General features: G+C 37.2%; 1 long non-coding RNA gene across 1 annotated transcript; it reads right to left on the minus strand.

The window, feature by feature from the left end:
• Positions 1 to 8,376: 8,376 nt before the first annotated feature.
• On the minus strand, positions 8,377 to 16,954 carry LOC129411702 (uncharacterized). The gene is made up of 4 exons (XR_008633413.1): positions 16,164 to 16,954; positions 15,740 to 15,794; positions 15,101 to 15,304; positions 8,377 to 8,615 (listed from the first exon to the last, which is right to left on the minus strand). It is a non-coding gene; the product is annotated as an uncharacterized LOC129411702 (long non-coding RNA).
• Between the last annotated feature and the right edge of the window lie 58 nt (positions 16,955 to 17,012).

The following is a 17,012-nucleotide window of genomic DNA, read 5'->3' on the forward strand; positions in this document are numbered from 1 at the left end:
GTGTGTCAAGAAGCTCACCGGGACTAGCTCACACCTCCTTGAAACCATGGATCTGCAAAACATAAACAAAAACAGAGACTTTGTTAGAAACAGAAAAGCTTTATTACAGCTGCCACTACTTGCTTCTAATATCAACTGTCTTAAATGTCAATTCAAATGTCCTATCTGGATGTAGGACTGGCTATCTCTGACCAAGCAAGTGTCTGTGCCTTTAAATTTTTCATCTTCCTTCATAATTTGACCTGTCCCCGAGCCAGGGGCGTGGAGCCAGCCAGCCAGCGTGGTCTATTTTTAGGCTGTGAGCTGCTTTGACGACTGGGCTGCAGGAGAGAAGGAGTTTCACTGTGTTGTTTCAGCTGGACAAACATTTAAACCCCTCATAGCTTTTATTACCGCACTAGGAAATACGCAAGTTCTCTCTCTCTTGCTCCCCTGGATTTAAAACAGCCCAGCAAGAGATCCCTATTTACAGATGCCTTTTAATCCATCTAAATATAAACGCAAATAAATAGGATAATCTGGTTTGCCAAATCCCTACAGTGACACACATTTTATAGTTGAATCTGGGGTGATGCTGTTTGGAAGATGAATAGGAAGACAGACAGAAATAACAAGGATTCAAGTCCAAGGTGTGCGCTAAAGTCCCTGAGCTCCATCTGTCACACAATGCAGAGATCAGACAAGCACTAAACCTGTAGACTGACCTACACCTACACCACCTATATCCATGGCAATCTATCATAAAGCAAAGTAGGCCTGTCTAGCACACGGCAGTTAAGTTGACAATAACGTGCAAGTGTAAAAATATAAGAAGAGCCCTATAGTGCAGAGATAGAGATAGAATGGAGAAATAAAGCTAGAATCTGGAATAAATGTGTACCTGCTTAGATGCTATATTCAGTGAGATTTGCTATGTTCAATGCCAATGTGATTTAATAGGTCCTGCTTTGTATACTTTATAATTTGTAACCTGGGGATACAAAACAACGTTGCATGGGGTAAATATAGTAGGTAATCAAATGATAAGACGATAAGAAAGTATGCCTACAACATTTGAGTTTGGGGGAAACACATTTTTATTATTTAATGTATTGGAACTTTTCTTTTTTTAAATTTTTGCTGGGTTGCTTTGGTCTTGTTTATTTGATGTAAAATGGAAATTATAGATTAACAAAATAAAGTTGTTTACATGCCTTTTATATCTTCAAGGAGTACGTATCGTGACAAAAGTGTGACAAAGTGAATAGTTTTCTTCTGTCTGCTCCTCAGACAAAAAGAGTTTACTGGGACACTTTAGCTCTGATTAACCTACACTTTTTATTTATAACTCACTTCCTGGGGCCAAAGAGAGATTGTGTGGTTGGAAATAGCTCCATCCAATAGGCAGGGTCCAGTAAACCTTGGATGTGGCCAGACCATAATAGCTCATACTGCGTCACTGGTGGCCTTTGTCTACTTTAGTCCTATTAAAGCATTTAAGTGTGAACAACGCTGTGCCTGCTGCCGGACTGCCACTCATACAAACATGTCCTCGGGGGGGCGCTATACTGGCTGTCACCTCCCTCATATCAAAACACTGGCGATGTGGCTGGGCTTTGATAAAAACAAGGCAGATCAAGTGACAAAAATACTTGAGTTTAAATGCTTGGTGGATACTCGCAAGGGCAAATCTGCAGTGCAACATCACAGTGCTTTTTAAACTGTGGTACTGATACAATAAAACTTTTAAGAAGTCAAGGTATATTTTGCAGTTAAAGATAAAATTTAGTTTTAAGTGAATTTTATTACTTATTTTAATACTGCCCTGTTCCCTGAGCAGATTTGAATTTCATTTTTTTGGTGGGGAGGTCTGCTACCTGCTAGTTTCCATGCAGATATTATTGAGAAGTGACTCCATCAGGCCAAGTTATAGGTCAGATCTATGGAGAGGCAACCTTGCTCACAGTAAAAATGTAATTGAATAAATGTAATAAATGAATAAATGTCCTTTGGAACATTCAAGGGAAGCATTAATGCACGGAGACAGGCACTTAACAGAACCAGAATCAGAAAAGCTACAAGTGCCCTTTAAGGACACTGATAAGTTCAGTTTTATCAAGTTTGTTTAGACCTGGTGGCCGAGATAAATCCCACTTATGCAAGTTTAGTCTGGGTTGGACCCGCTTTTATCATGGTTTATTTCAGGTTTTGTTTGCTGTTTGGTTCAGTTTTGGTTCATTTCCCATATAGTCGACTCGTGCTAAATTGTGTTAATTTAATGCCATTTTTGTCATTTAGTTTTACTTAACACATTTACATAACACTTTAAAATGATGATATTTTTTACTTCCTTAAGCCTTTTTACATTACTACAATTACTACACTTGCTCACATCAAATCGCAGCTCTCTAGCTTAATTACTAAAGCGCGGTCGCATGTGGCACATTGAGCATGATGAAACTCAGCAGGGAAGCAGCCAACAGGACAAAATAAGCAGCAGCTAAACTTAAGTGTTGCGACAGATATTGTATTAATGCTGCTGGTGAAAAACACAGCTCTTTAGCACTGCGATGATCCAGCGACAAATTGGTCTGGTCCCATCACAGCTCATGCACATGTGGGTGGGAATGACTCACAGTGTTTTGTTATTGGGCATTAACTCAAAGCCTCAGCGTCCCTCGAGTAGCCTCTCTGCCATTAATTGACTATAAATATGATGACGTCAACAAATGAGCTAAAACACAGTTGGTTTGGTAATGTAAAAAGGTAGGTCTATTTTTTGTATGCTGCACAATATGTCTTACATTTATGGTAATCTATCCAGAATAATACATTGTCTTATCCAGCTATGCTCTTGACAATTTAAGTTGCTGAACAGCTCGGTCAATCATATAATCTCCACACAGTTACAGAGGGTGATGACTGGACCAGATTCACGTAAATTCCTAATCCCTTCCAACAACTTCTTTATCCCCCAATCAGGTGGTTCACTAAGCATTCGGGTGGGATTTGAACCAGCAACCTTCCAAAATTTCAAGATAGTGAACAAACATTCACCCTGAAACATTCACCCACAATATGTCATTGTAGATCTTGAAAGTATAGCATTAAACCTAATCTTGCATTTTATTTGTTACTCAAAAGTACCTTGAAAAACACATACTCTCCACATATCTGACCTGTAACTTGGCTGGATGGTGTCACCCCTTCGTTTAAAGCCATACTGTGGAACATTCCAGGCAAAGACATAATCTTCATGGAGACAGACCCCTCACCAGTAAAGTTAAAACCAGATTTTATTTTCTTCTGACTTTGACTGATACAGTGTTAGAGTGTTAAATACAAGGACAAGCCTAACACATTTTACTTATGCTAAATTAATCCTTGCCTTTCATATCTCCATCTAAATTTTCACTTTTGAATACTGAGTGTTTTTCTAATATCACAGAAGCGTAATTGTTTGTCTTCCATCCTGTTAATGCATCGTTTCATCATGCCACCTGGGACCAGGCGGCGGATGTGATCAAGGCAGGTGCTGCTTTCTCCAGTCAGAGGAGACAGCCCTCCCTGGAGAAGCCTCTCAAAACAAACAGCTCTTCATGACGTAACTGCCGTACCTCGTCATGTGCCCCCAGTGACCACTCCGCACTTGCCCCGGCTCTGGCAAGAAAATACCAAAACCAGCCACTTCAAAAAGACGTCAATGTTAGTTTCTTCATCAGTCTGGAGCATAAAACACATTAATAAGAGTATCAAGCTGTGCCAGCACGTACCTGCTAAAAGCTTAGGTAAGGTTTTGTCACTTCAAAAAGCCCATTTTCCCTTTACCTTGTGGTTAGCCTAGTAAAAGCACAAAGGCCCCAAACTGTTGATTTGATGGTAAAAATCCAATTAGCCTGTACATCTGGATATGTGATGTGAGTGCGTTGGCCCATTAATGATGGTTGCACTCTTGCTTTTATTGGGTTACTCTGTCTGGCGTCCTGTGGTATTTCCTGTTGGACTTTCAAGGCAGGAGTCAATGCACTTTACAGGTTGGATCAAATAACATGAAACACATAAAACCAGTGATGTTTTTTGGTTAATTGTGAAGTTTTGACAATAATAAAATCTAACACAGATGGGGTTGTATTGTTATAGGGTGTGTTTACTTCTCATAAAAAGAAGACAAAGCCAGATAATTGAGAATTATCTTACGCTATTAAAGTATTAAAAAGTATAATGCTGAAAAATAAAACACAACTGAAAAGGCATCAGCGGTATTACCAACAAATGGTAATATGAAGTCCTCTGCAAAAATGTGTTTATGGTCTAATACTGTATAAACCTGCTAATACTGTAATCCTCCACAAAAATGATCTGAAATGCATGTTTTTTTTTCTTTTATTAGTTTAACAGCCAGTACGTCTGTGTTAATGCTTCTCCTGAGCGAATTTAAAATGTGGACTTTGGGTATAACTGTGATCATTAAAAAAAAGAACTACAAATCTCAATGCAATGTTAGTAAAAAAAAAAAAAAAGAAAGAAAAAAAAAGGGAAAAGTTCCAGATAAAAGACTCTTTACTCTGAGTTGCTATGGCAGGTAAATCTATAACACAGCACCAGAAGTGAAATGTGTATTGTATTATGTGTTGACCTGGAGATCAGGCTTCATCATAGGTTTTCTAAAAATAGCCATAGTGCTCAAAAGCCTACTGCAAGCAGGGGACAGAGAGCATTTTTTACTGATCAATATGTTCATTTGTGCTGGAAACCATTGATTCTGTGTTTGTCGTAAATTGGCCATGTTGTTACTTTACTGCGTCCTACATTCATTTACCATAAACTTACTTCATTTGACTCCTTGTTCCCCTCACCATCGCCTCCTACACAACAGACTATTGATTACCTTAATGATAGACAGGCATTGAACAGCTTAGCATCGATCAGAGCCTCTGAGAAAATAAAACCCAATGACGCTTTCACTAGTCGTTACCAATGGCAGAAGAAGAGGATTCTGAGAAGACTCCTGCCTGGAGCCTCAGTGTGAAGTAGTGGTTGCATCAGCAGCTCTTTACCACGCCTGCTGAAGTCAAATGCCACAAATGTATCATACAAACACACAGGCCCCAGCAGACACATGTGACTTTGAGGGAAACCAGCCAAATTCAGTTGACCTTAGAAAATCCCAGCGGCTACAAGAAAAACAAAAGCTCTCCTTCTTATTTACAAACTGTGGGTAATCATAGCATCCCAAGTGCCCCAAGCTATTATCTTTATATAAGCATTACTAAATAAATACTTTTGTTAAGAACACAGCTCTGAGAAAAAATGTTTCAGTCCTTGGGCAAAATGTCAGCTTTGTTATTTTTGTACTGACACAATTTAAGCGCCCCCTTGAAATGACTAAACAATCACATACAGATGCTTGTCAATAAATTGCAACATGTGCATCGGTTTAATCATGACTAATCAATTATTGAAATCATCACTGACTAAGTGAATAATCAATAGTAATTTTCTAGGTTCCAAACAGACCCACAAAATGACTGTATGTATAAGTGTCACCAAAATTTCAGTTTTGATTACTATACAGAAAGAAATTTTTTTTTTTACTCGATACCAATACCACAGTGATCATGAATATACTCTTTTTAGACAGCAGTATGTAATATTTAACAAAATATAAGGTCTCATGCCATAAGATCTCGCATGATAAAATTGCCACAAGATTGTGTACACTTGAAAAAAATGATCTTTTGAGATTTTTTTCACCTTTTTTGTACAACGGGTTAATCACTGGTGAGTTAGACCTCTTGAGAAGCTGTAGTTCCACACAGCAGTGCTATGACAGAAAAACTATTTAATAAAAGCCTAACCTTAGGAATATACGTTAAAATATAATGAAACAGTAAAAATAACAGTTTGAATCAACTACACTAGATAAAAGCGCCATAGTCCTTCTAACTACATGTTCTCTTTCTCACACATTTACATGTATTGTTTTGTTGTATTGTTGAGCTAAGTGGTCAGTGAATACTTATTGCTGTCTTATTTCTTAACTTGATTCATTGACAACCTTTAAAGAGCAGAAAACAAAACCCCATTCATAGATTCATGACAAAAGTGGAAGAGGAAACGAAGTTTAGTGCAGGGAAGGGTGGACTGACGCTCATTGTCCCAGGCACTTCCACCTACGCCAGCAGCTCTTCACAGCACCCTCCTCCTGTGGTGTCACCAAGCTCACACGCAACAACAATACCTCTTCCTCTCATTATCACAGACAGACTGTGCGTATACAGCGGGAAATGGATCCGATGTCTGCACCGCTCCATATGCAATAACCCTGCAGGGACTTAACATGTATTTTTACACATTGCTTGACTGACCTTGAATCTCTTACAGTTTTTCTATATCCCCTTGATAATGGTTCATACATTCTCTGGGTATTTTTAGAAGCCAACAATGAAATACAATTTGGTTAAAGGTGCACTATTTAACATTTCTGGTGTAGGGCACACCTCTTTCTAGTCTCTGTGGAGATGTGAATGTTCCACAACATGGCATTAATCATATCTTTTTTGCATTTATTAAATTGCACAGATTTTTTTTAAGTCTTATGTTTATTATGCCTTATGTTTCTTCAACTTTCCACAGATCTGACTTGCAACTTGGCCAGGTGGTGTCATTTTCTTGTCTCCATGGAAGTAGAGTCCATGGCATAGTGTGGAACATTCCAGCCAATGCAATGACGTTTCTATGGTGACAAGAAGGTGGCAGATTTTCCACAAGAATTGATACATACTGTACCTATTAAATAGTAACTTCTTTTAATGTGACATTTATTTGAGCTGTGCAACTGAACACATTTTAATCAAAGTGAAATGTGATCATTTTCAATGATTAGTGATCAGCCAATCCACCGTCAGTATAAGCATGTTGTCTCAATTTTGAACTTTGGAGAATAAATGTTTTTGTTTACAATGTAACTGACTCAAAGCATGTCTTGTTTTTGATCATGAAATTAATACTGAAGGCCATATTTTTGACTTTGATCAGAAAATATTACATTTAATTGGAAATTGTAATACAAGGGGAAAAAAAATGTCCACACCAAGCTGCAGCACACCACAAATGTTGGCATGGGAAAGATTAAGATGATGGTTTATATTTGGATGAAGTCAGCTTTTGTGATCTTTAGGCCCTCAAATAACAATAGTTCAAAACAGCCATGATTCAGCTGTGGAAATGGGTGTTACTGTGATCCACAAATGATCAGTAAACATCGTTTACTTTAATTTACTTGAATTAATAGAGTGTTTTTCCTGCGTTGTCTGTCCCAATGGTTTGTATGCTGTTTCCATTAAATTACAAAGAATGGTTTGTGCTAAAACTGACTATGACTGCTTGACGATGACTATGATGATGACACAAAATCTCTCGCTCTCTAAAAATACATATATTTAAGATTAACTACCAAAAGTGCTGAAAATATATATAGGCACATGAAGCAAGGATTGGGAGTGGCTGCCTGACCTCTTTCTTTCATCTTAAATCCCACAGTCACCCAACTTAGACACAGAAGACTTTCTATCACTCTCTTTCAACTTCTATTTCACATGGGTTTTGTAAAATAAACCTAGGAGAGATTTTAAGACCAAGACATTAAAATTTCTACGTTAATTTCCATAGTTACAGCTTAACAGAAGAAGTAACAAATACATTTTAAACAATGTAGTTTATATATGTATTAAAAAAAAAAAAAACTAAAACATTTACTAAAAACATATCTGAACATGTATTTAGAGAGTTAACTACTTGATATGCTCTGGCCAATTTAGGGATTAACTTCACTACTTGAATGTTGTCATGATACAAAAAATGTAAATTTGTTTGAAATCACAATGATGCTCAAAATCATTATTTTTTCATACAACAGAATGATATATTTAGCACAAAACAAAACATTTAGCATAAAACAGTCCAATTTGTCCTGTTCATACTCTTTTATTCAGTACTGATACCTGTTCAGATCTACTTTTTCATGTCTTTTCGTATAGTTTTTAAGCTGGTTTCAGTTGTTTATTAAAGTTTGGATATTGATGTTTCAATAATCTTAAACTGTACTATATTCTTTTAATACTAGGAGTCTGATATCTTTAGGAGCATGCAAACACATACCAAACTGCAAGACACTTAAGCACCTATGACCAAAATAGTCAACAACAAAAAACATTTGTAAAAGCAAAAAGTAAAGTTTAGAATGCAGCATGAAAAAGCCATCCAACAAAAGCTGAAAGTGTAGCGCACTGAAAACAGATGGGCACCTAACCCTTTCGCACCTCTCTGACCAGCGAGACCTTTACGAGGCCCTCACTTCTGAGCTCCCCCGTTGCTGTGTCCAATGTCGCTGTAATTCCTGGACGCGTTTGTTCTGCACATTTCACGCCAAGTGGGGAGGGCTGTGCATGCGTGGCAAAACTTACCGGCGAGAGAGGAGAGGTGAGAGACGGACACAACAAAGAGATGTTTAGCATGACCCCGGAGTTCAGACCCCCTCAGAAGAAATAGGCCAGAATAGCGCTCTGAAGTTTGGCATTTCTCTCTTTCTGTAATCAGCAACTGCAGTGCCCCAGGAAAGCAAGGTGACAATCTGCCTGTCAAGGAGAGAATACCCACAAATTATTTACAACCCAAACTTGATTAGAGAAACTGAAGTGAGAAAGAAAAACTACTATTTATAATGTCTAAAAGTCAGTAGGAATTTGTGTATTAATGAATTGATAAATTTAACTGAATGAATTGAATAAAGTGATTTATTGATAGATAGTCAAGACACTAGACCCCTGACACCATGCTGTTTCATTACACAAATTAGCTTTTTAAAATATCATACATTAGGGGAATTTCTAAATATCTGAAATGAGTTTTTAACACACTTAGACTATTAATTCACTAGTGAATTACTTGGGCAAAGTAACTCACACATTATAATATAATGTATAAGAAAGATTAAAAAATAAATGACATTAAGAGGTGATCGCTTGTTATATACTGCCGTAATGGCTAATTATATTAATATTAATAATAATAAATCTTTACTTATAAAGCACCTTTAAAAACGAGGTTTAGAAAGTGCTGTACAAACAGCAAAGAACAATACAAAAAGCATAAAAATAGAATGCAGAAGGCATACAAAAACAGACAAAGATACAAAGAATCCAATTCATTATAATAGATAAATAAATAAATAAATAAAAAGAAATAGAATAAAAAAGAATAAGGAATAAAATCACGGTAAAACCAGTTAAAGTAAGGCCAACTAATAAAAATTTGTCTTAAGAAGTGATTGAAAAGATCATACTGATGCGAGCCTTATCTCCTCAGGCAGATCGTTCCAAAGCAGAGGCGCCCGGACTGAAAAGGCTCCTGGACTTTGGAAGAGCCTGAGGATCTAAGGCTGCGGGAGGGCTTGTACGTGGTTAAAAGTTCTGAAATATAACTTGGTGCAAGACCTAAACGAGCTTTAAAAGTGATAAGTAAAATCTTAAAATCGATTCTAAAACACACGGGCGGCCAGTGAAGGGAAGTTAAAACAGGGGTCATGTGCTGATGTCTGTTAAGCCGAGTGAGGAGCTGAGCTGCTGTGTGCTGAACCAGTTGGAGGCAGATGGCGGATTTTGAGTCTATGCCGGAGAGAAGGGAGTTGCAATAGTCTAGACGAAGATGAGCGTGTGGATGATTTTTTCAAGATCAGGGCAGAAGAGGATAGTTTTGATTTTGCTAATTGTGTGGAGGTGGAGAAAACAGGATTGGGTGACTTTTTTGATGTGAAGGTGCAAGTTGAGGAGAAAGTCGAAAATTATGCCAAAGTTTCTGGCAGCAAGGGTGATGTTGGAAGTGAGAAGGCCGAGACTATAGTAGATTGATTAAAATGATTTCAAATTTGGAGTTGTTGAGTTGTAGGAAGTTCTGTCCCATCCAACTGTTCATGTCACTGAAGCAGTTTAACACAGCAGCCAGGCTCCCAGGGTCGTTTGGTCTCAGTGGGAGATAGATCTGTGTGTCGTCAGCAGAGCTGTGGAAGGACACCACTGGCAATGGGGACAGAGGAAGAAGTAAATTTGCCTATAGTGACTGCAAAGTTTCTGTCTAAAAGATAGGAATAAAACCAATCAAGAGCAATGTCTCGGATGCCAAGCCAGTTTTTGTGGTGGTTCATTAAAATCACATGGTCAGTGGTGTCAAAAGCTGTACTTAAATCTAAAAGAATTAGAATTGAGCACTCTCCTCTGTCTGTGGCTACAAGAAGATCATTAGAGACTTTAAGGAGGGCTGTTTCAGTGCTTTGTGATGCTTTTAAACCTGATTAAAATTTCTCAAAGATGTGAATTCTATTCATAAAATCTAAAAGCTGGTTAGAAACGACTTTCTAAAACTTTGGATAAAAATGGAAGCTTTGAAATTTGTCTAAATTTTTTTTAAATCAGAGGTGCTTAAATTAGGTTTCTTTAAAAGTGGCTGGACCAGAGCATGTTTAAAATGGGATGGGACGAGGCCTTCCGATAGAGACTGGTTGACAATAGATAAAACACTGGGTCCAACCACATTAAAAACATCTTAGAGGAATTTGGTGGGTATGACATTCAAACTGCACGTGGTCGCTTTCATGTGGGATAAAACATCAGCTAAGGAAGAAAGGGATAAAGGCATAAAATTAAGTAAAACAATTAAAATCTGGAGCTTCTCTATTAACATAAATGGCCTGGCTAGTGGCAGATATTTAGTTCCTGATGTCAGAAACCTTCCTAATAAAATGGTTTAAAAACAGTTCAAACAGTTCAATGGATGCATCATTAAAAAGAAGGGGTTTGGGATTGGAGATTGAGTCAAAAATCTGAAATAACATTCTTGGATTTGACTTGTTTTTACTAATGGTGTTGGATTAAAATATGGTCCTTGCTTCTCTGACTGTTTGTTGGTAATTTTTAAAAACATTTTTAATTCCATGAGGTAGAACACATTCACATTGGTCTTTTTCTGTTTTCACTCATTTTGTCTGTAAACTCTTTTTTAGCTTATGTGTGTTTTCAATGAGCCACGATAGGGCCGGTCCATTAGAATTTCTTTCTTTAAAAGGTGAAATAGAATCTAAGATCAAATTAGTGGTTTGATAAAAAGAGGAGAGCCACTCCTCCAGGGAAAAATTGGGGTTAGAAGTAAAAGAAGCTGAGGTAAAAAGCTGGGAAAAATTAAGAGCAGAGGAGGAGTTGAAAACACGTGAATAATAAGATGGGCCATGATTAAGAGGCTGGAGAGCTAAAATAACATCAATTAAAACTGCTTTGTGATCAGACCTACAGATATCTTTGGAGTAAGATTTTAAAGGCTGAGACCAAAGGTTAAAACCAGATCCAGTGTATGGCCCTTTGAGTGGGTGGGAACTAATTGGAATAAATTACATGAATCGAGAAGTTAGAGGGTGAGGTTTGAGAGGGCAGTATACATGAATCTTAAAATCACCTAGAATTAAAACCTTGTTAAAAGTTCAGAAAATTCTTAGATAAAAACAGGTTTAGGTTTAGGTGGTCTAAAAATAAAAAAAACAAACACAGGATCTTTTGAAGAAATTATAAAAGACAGATGCTCAAATGAATTAAAATGATTATTAAAACAGGGAGTGCAATTAAAAGCATTACAAAGCATTATATTTCAACTTCCTCCTCTAATAATAATGGAAAAATATACTATATTGGTCAAGCAGACTATTCTGTCAATCCTAAACTGAATAGATGATGAATATCTTTATAGCTAGTGCCACTTGTGGACAAGAAAAGTAACATAATTGGCTATAATCTTCCACAGTATGGTATAAAACTTTTCTATCTCAATATAAAATGTTATTTTCGTAGCTATAGTGTGGAGATAATGAAGACTGTTACAGCTTCTGTGGGTGAATATGGGTCAAAGAAACAGGTAATGGGAACAGCTAATGCCCTACCTTTAAGACATATGTTCTGTACATGTGAATTATGTGTTAAGAAACATGGTATGACTCCCTTTAAGAAAACAACAAAGCTAATTATTTATATATGGGCACCTGGAATTGTTCTATAACATCTGGTAAATAATGCAATAATGTAAGCCTATTTCAGAAAGGGGAGGGCTATAGCATTGAGTGTTTCTTGCTCTTGTGAATATAGGGATAACATTCAATTCCCAAAATATGATACAATCTGCACAATTTTGGGGGAAAAAATAATTGTGACTAGATTTGCAATATACATGTGTGTAAAAAGAGCATCCATTCATAATGTAAACAACTTCAGGAGCTCATTGATCAAACTAATACAAGAATCATAAACTACAGGTACAAAAATTTTATATAAAAAGAAAGGAGGCTATTTTGTTCATTCTATTATCATTCTATTATCATTCTGTTATCTAAAGATTTGCAGCCTTTGGGACATGATAATTGTGCTAGCTCACATTGTAATAAAAATTATATTGCAATATATTGTGCAGCCCAAATGCAAGCCGTACAACCCCTAATATAAAACACCACAACACTGTTTAGAGATTATAACATGACAGAAAAAGCAGCACCTTCCTCTGGGCATCAACAACAGCCTTCCTAAAAAAAACCTCACTGACCCAAACCCACTTTACCAGACTAAGAGAAATGTCATGTCCAGACCGAGGAGGACTTGTCTTTTTGAAGGGAACAAAGCAGCCAAAAATAGCCTGTGTGCGCCTCCTGACAGCGGGCCAGAGATGGGATGGGGAAAGCTGGATCACTGCCAGACAGTCACTTAGTATTAGCCATCAGAACTATACAAAACAAATGATAATCAGGGAGCCGAGTCGACGCAGTTGCCTGGTTACCTAACGCCATGTTGATTTTTCATCTTCACTTCCAGCAACAGCCAATATTAGATCCTAAACCATGCAAAGAGAAGTTAAATCATGCGTCAACAAGTGTGTGGTCATAAAGCAATGGAGATATTATCTAGGCAAAACGCAATACTCAAAAGTCGTGAAAACGATACTGGAAAAATTAGAAACAGCGTCGCAATTATATAATTATTACTCATCTGCCATTTCAGCAGTGATGGACAGGAGGAGAGCTGATTTCAAAGTGTGAAAGCAGAGAACACGTTATGCTCACAGTCATTTGGGCTCCTCTTCACTGTATATAAAGTGAACACTTGGTCAAACAAGTTAACTTACATCACACATGATAAACTGTTTTGCGAAACAGCTAATGCGCCCTATAGGTTATGGTGAAAAGGAATGGAAATTATGAACAGAATGTCCCAGGGGAAAAATGTGACTTTAAATGGGAAAGGGATCTGCATATTCCAAAAATGTCCAAAAACAAAATTGACCACAACACTTCAGATGTAACTATAGTAAATAATTAGTGTAAATTTTACGTTTTTCTTCTGTTTTATGTTTTTTTCATTCAAATCTATGCATCATTCTTCCAATCAAAAGTGATGAGCCTCTTTCCAACTGCTTTTGTTGCCAGCAGAATGCCATAAATACAAATCACAGTGACTAAGTGGAGATAATGCATTACTTTGTCACTTGCATTGTCATTGGCGACTGTCAAAGAATGATTCTTTGTCAATAACTAATATTCAGTGCGCAGATACTACATAAAAACAGCAGCTCCATTGTTGCTTGACTACACGCTAGGGACGTCACAATATAAAATTTCTGTTACAATTATTATCGAAAAAAATGTAGTTTTTGTGATTGTTCTCATTTATTACCATCATAGATTGCCATCCATCCGGTAAAAGATCACCTCATGAAATTAAGTTGTAAATTGTTAGATTAACTCTTTTGGATGATAGAACTGAAATGATTGATTTGTCCAAATAAAATGGGCACGATTACTGTTTTTTTCAGTTCTTAAAATTAGGCTACATTGGGACCATTGGGACAATATTACAATAAATATTCCATTAAAGGGCAACTAAAGCCAACTGCACCCCTTGAGAAATTATACTACACTGTTATTGGTTAAATGTCACTGTCACTCAAAACATGGTGACAAATGGGAGAGGTGGGTGGGAAATTATCTTTGTTTCAAGCACAGAGCTTCATCAAACAGAAAAGTACTGAGTCACAATAAGGCACTGCCATCAAAAAATCATATACTGTCACAGGGATCAGAGTACAATTTGATTTCTATCAGCATATCACACACTACCTTGACTCTTATTAGACCATCCAAACTTTTGATGTCCAGTCACTAATTCACAGGCGCCTACCAAGAGCATCTCCCTTTAAAACATTTTGTCTCATTAACACATTCATTGGTACTATGAGATGATGTGTTAGGCTAAGTGTAAGGTGCTGTTAAAATGATTTTCTGTGTGTGACACAGCTCAGATGGTACCTGCCCCCTCAAGCCATCTGAGCAGAACAGACATCTGTGAGTGCTAACCTGCCAAGAACAAATCCAGTGTCAATATCTCCAATATTCTCTGAAAGAAAGGGTCATTTGGATTGGTTGAGAGGGATGAGTCTGATGTTGACTGACTAAATCTTGTGTAGGCTGCACTTGTTGTTCAGTGATAACTTTCTGAAAAGAATGGGCTACTGTCATGATGATGAGTTCTGGATCTTAGCAACTGTATACTAAAATATATTAAAATCACACATCAATGTGTATCATCCTAATTCTGATGTGATCATCTATATATTAGGCCAGTAGCTCTCAAGTACCATTTGAGAAAAGATTTGGGGTCCACATGTAAACCTGAATTATATCGGGCCAAAACTAGGGTTAATCATGGTCAAAAATGTGAATAAGCAATAGATAATGTAGTTATGATGATAAATCCAAAGGAAGACAAACAAATACTCCAACTGCAGAGGCCCCATGTACCTCCACAGGAAGCCTAAGCACATACCACAATTTGAGAAACATTGTATTACACTATTTATTTTACTATTTAAATCTGCTTTCTTGAGTCCACAATAATTCTTTAGAGTCGTAATTAGAACCAAAAGTAGGGCATGGAGTTAGGGGTTAAACTTTACTTTTCATGGGAACAATTTAGACTTAAAGCGAAAGCTTTGCAACAATCACTACGAGCATGGTGGAAAGAGTAGGGCTACATTTTACCTTATAGACAGACTATGAAGAGAGGAGGCCACAGGAGATGCGACAGTGGTGATGTGACGATAACGCTATAAATAGAGATGTTTGGTCAAAGGGGGGAGGGCACGGGGATCAAGCAGCCAAGGTAGATGCACTCAGGCCTTGTGTCACTTCAGCGTGAGCTCCATGATGAGACAGACGGGGGCAGCCTCGGCCACTCGCTCTGCCCTGCAGGTGCACAGCAACAATCATCCATCATTTTACTAGAGCTAAAATAAACTGCCCCCGTTTCTCTTGTGTTTTTGTTATTGTCGAGGGAAACAAATGTTTGTGGGACACAGAACTAAAGGGCCACAACTTGTAATAAGATGGCAGTTTTGTGTTATGTAACTAGAAAAACTATGCACATGAAAGAGCGCCAGCATAAAAACACTCCCTATAAATAGCACCTGTGGCATCAGTACAATCTATCTATGTACAAATAGTGCCCTCTTGTGGTTATATCAGAGAAGTAAGACCCGTGATTGTATTAGATTGCAACCGTAAAAAATACAAGAAAAGAGTTAATAAGTAGCAGTGGGGATATTTGCGCGTAAAACACTACAACCAAGAAGGCTCACCCGAGCTATTGTCATGTAGAATTAAAGGATTTAAAATTATTACCTTCAAGACACACTTGGAATTCTTTGCTATTGTCGATCTTAGTGGCATCATCTACCTGTTTTGTACACAAGAAAAAAGACTGGAGAACGGCAAACTAGGGTCAAACATTGCTAAGAGGACATTCATATTACACATCATCAATTTATCACACCATACACAAACATCAAAGAATAAAACAGGCTACAATAAAAAGGCAAGACTATAGATTATTGAGTATGTCACTCAAATTTGCAAAATCATACCTGAGAATTAATTTATACACAATTGAATTTAATTAGGTATGCTTGTCACAGTTTATCTAAAAGAATCAGCTAAAAATAATGAAATAATAATGAAACCATGACTGAAATTACTCATATCCAAATCTCTGGTCTAGTGAAATCTTACGTGGTTGCACTGACGGTAAAATATTGAAGATGCTCACTTTTTATCTGGGCACCAAATCCTTATGGGGTCTTTAGGCCCTACTTCATAATGTTCATAACCCATCACCTGGCTCAAGAGAGAGACTTGGAAAAGACAACAGCTGAAAGTGAAGCTACAGAAAACAAGGCAATTGTAAAGTGTACAACTGTATCAAGAGAGAAGATGTTATTTATAAAACTAACCAATATACTAACATCATTATAATAACTGTTACTATGAGATTTTAAGAAATCAATGCTTATCTGTGGCACATGCAAATCTGTTGCAGTTATCTAATTATTCTTCTATCATACAGGTTTACCTGAAGGTCTATTTTGCTTACTTTGATGACATTTTAATTGATTTAAATAAATAAAATTAAATAAGACCTAGTCTTGTATTAAATTTGAGGCTTGTCCTTACATGGTTTGCATTCACTTTAAATAGTCTCTTTGTAGTCCTGAAAAGTAAAAATTTAACATTCTATATGCATATAATTTGTAAAAGATTTGTGAATCACATTGGATGACGCTATTTTTACCTTTAAACGTGTGCTTGAACACTAGAGGGGCATGTTGAGCCTATCGAAGTGTCAAGACGGGACAATTAGCTTTGATAAGTAGCCTATTTAATATAACAACCTATTAACGTGGCAATGCAGTAATAGTGAATTTTATCCGTGTACAAATAACACATTTTAACCAAGAAATACCTGGTGCGCAGTCAGTGATGATCTACATATCTCGCGTGTTGCCAAAAATGAGCCAATGAGGACGCTTGGTACTTAAGCTTTTAACACAACTAGCCAATCAGAAAGCAGGTTATTTCTGAGGTGCGTTACGGTGGCGGCAATGTTATGGAGTTTCCG

Source organism: Boleophthalmus pectinirostris, unplaced genomic scaffold (genome assembly GCF_026225935.1).
Source record: "Boleophthalmus pectinirostris isolate CB_2022bp ecotype Guang Dong unplaced genomic scaffold, ASM2622593v1 HiC_scaffold_6, whole genome shotgun sequence".
Taxonomy (NCBI): domain Eukaryota; kingdom Metazoa; phylum Chordata; class Actinopteri; order Gobiiformes; family Gobiidae; genus Boleophthalmus; species Boleophthalmus pectinirostris.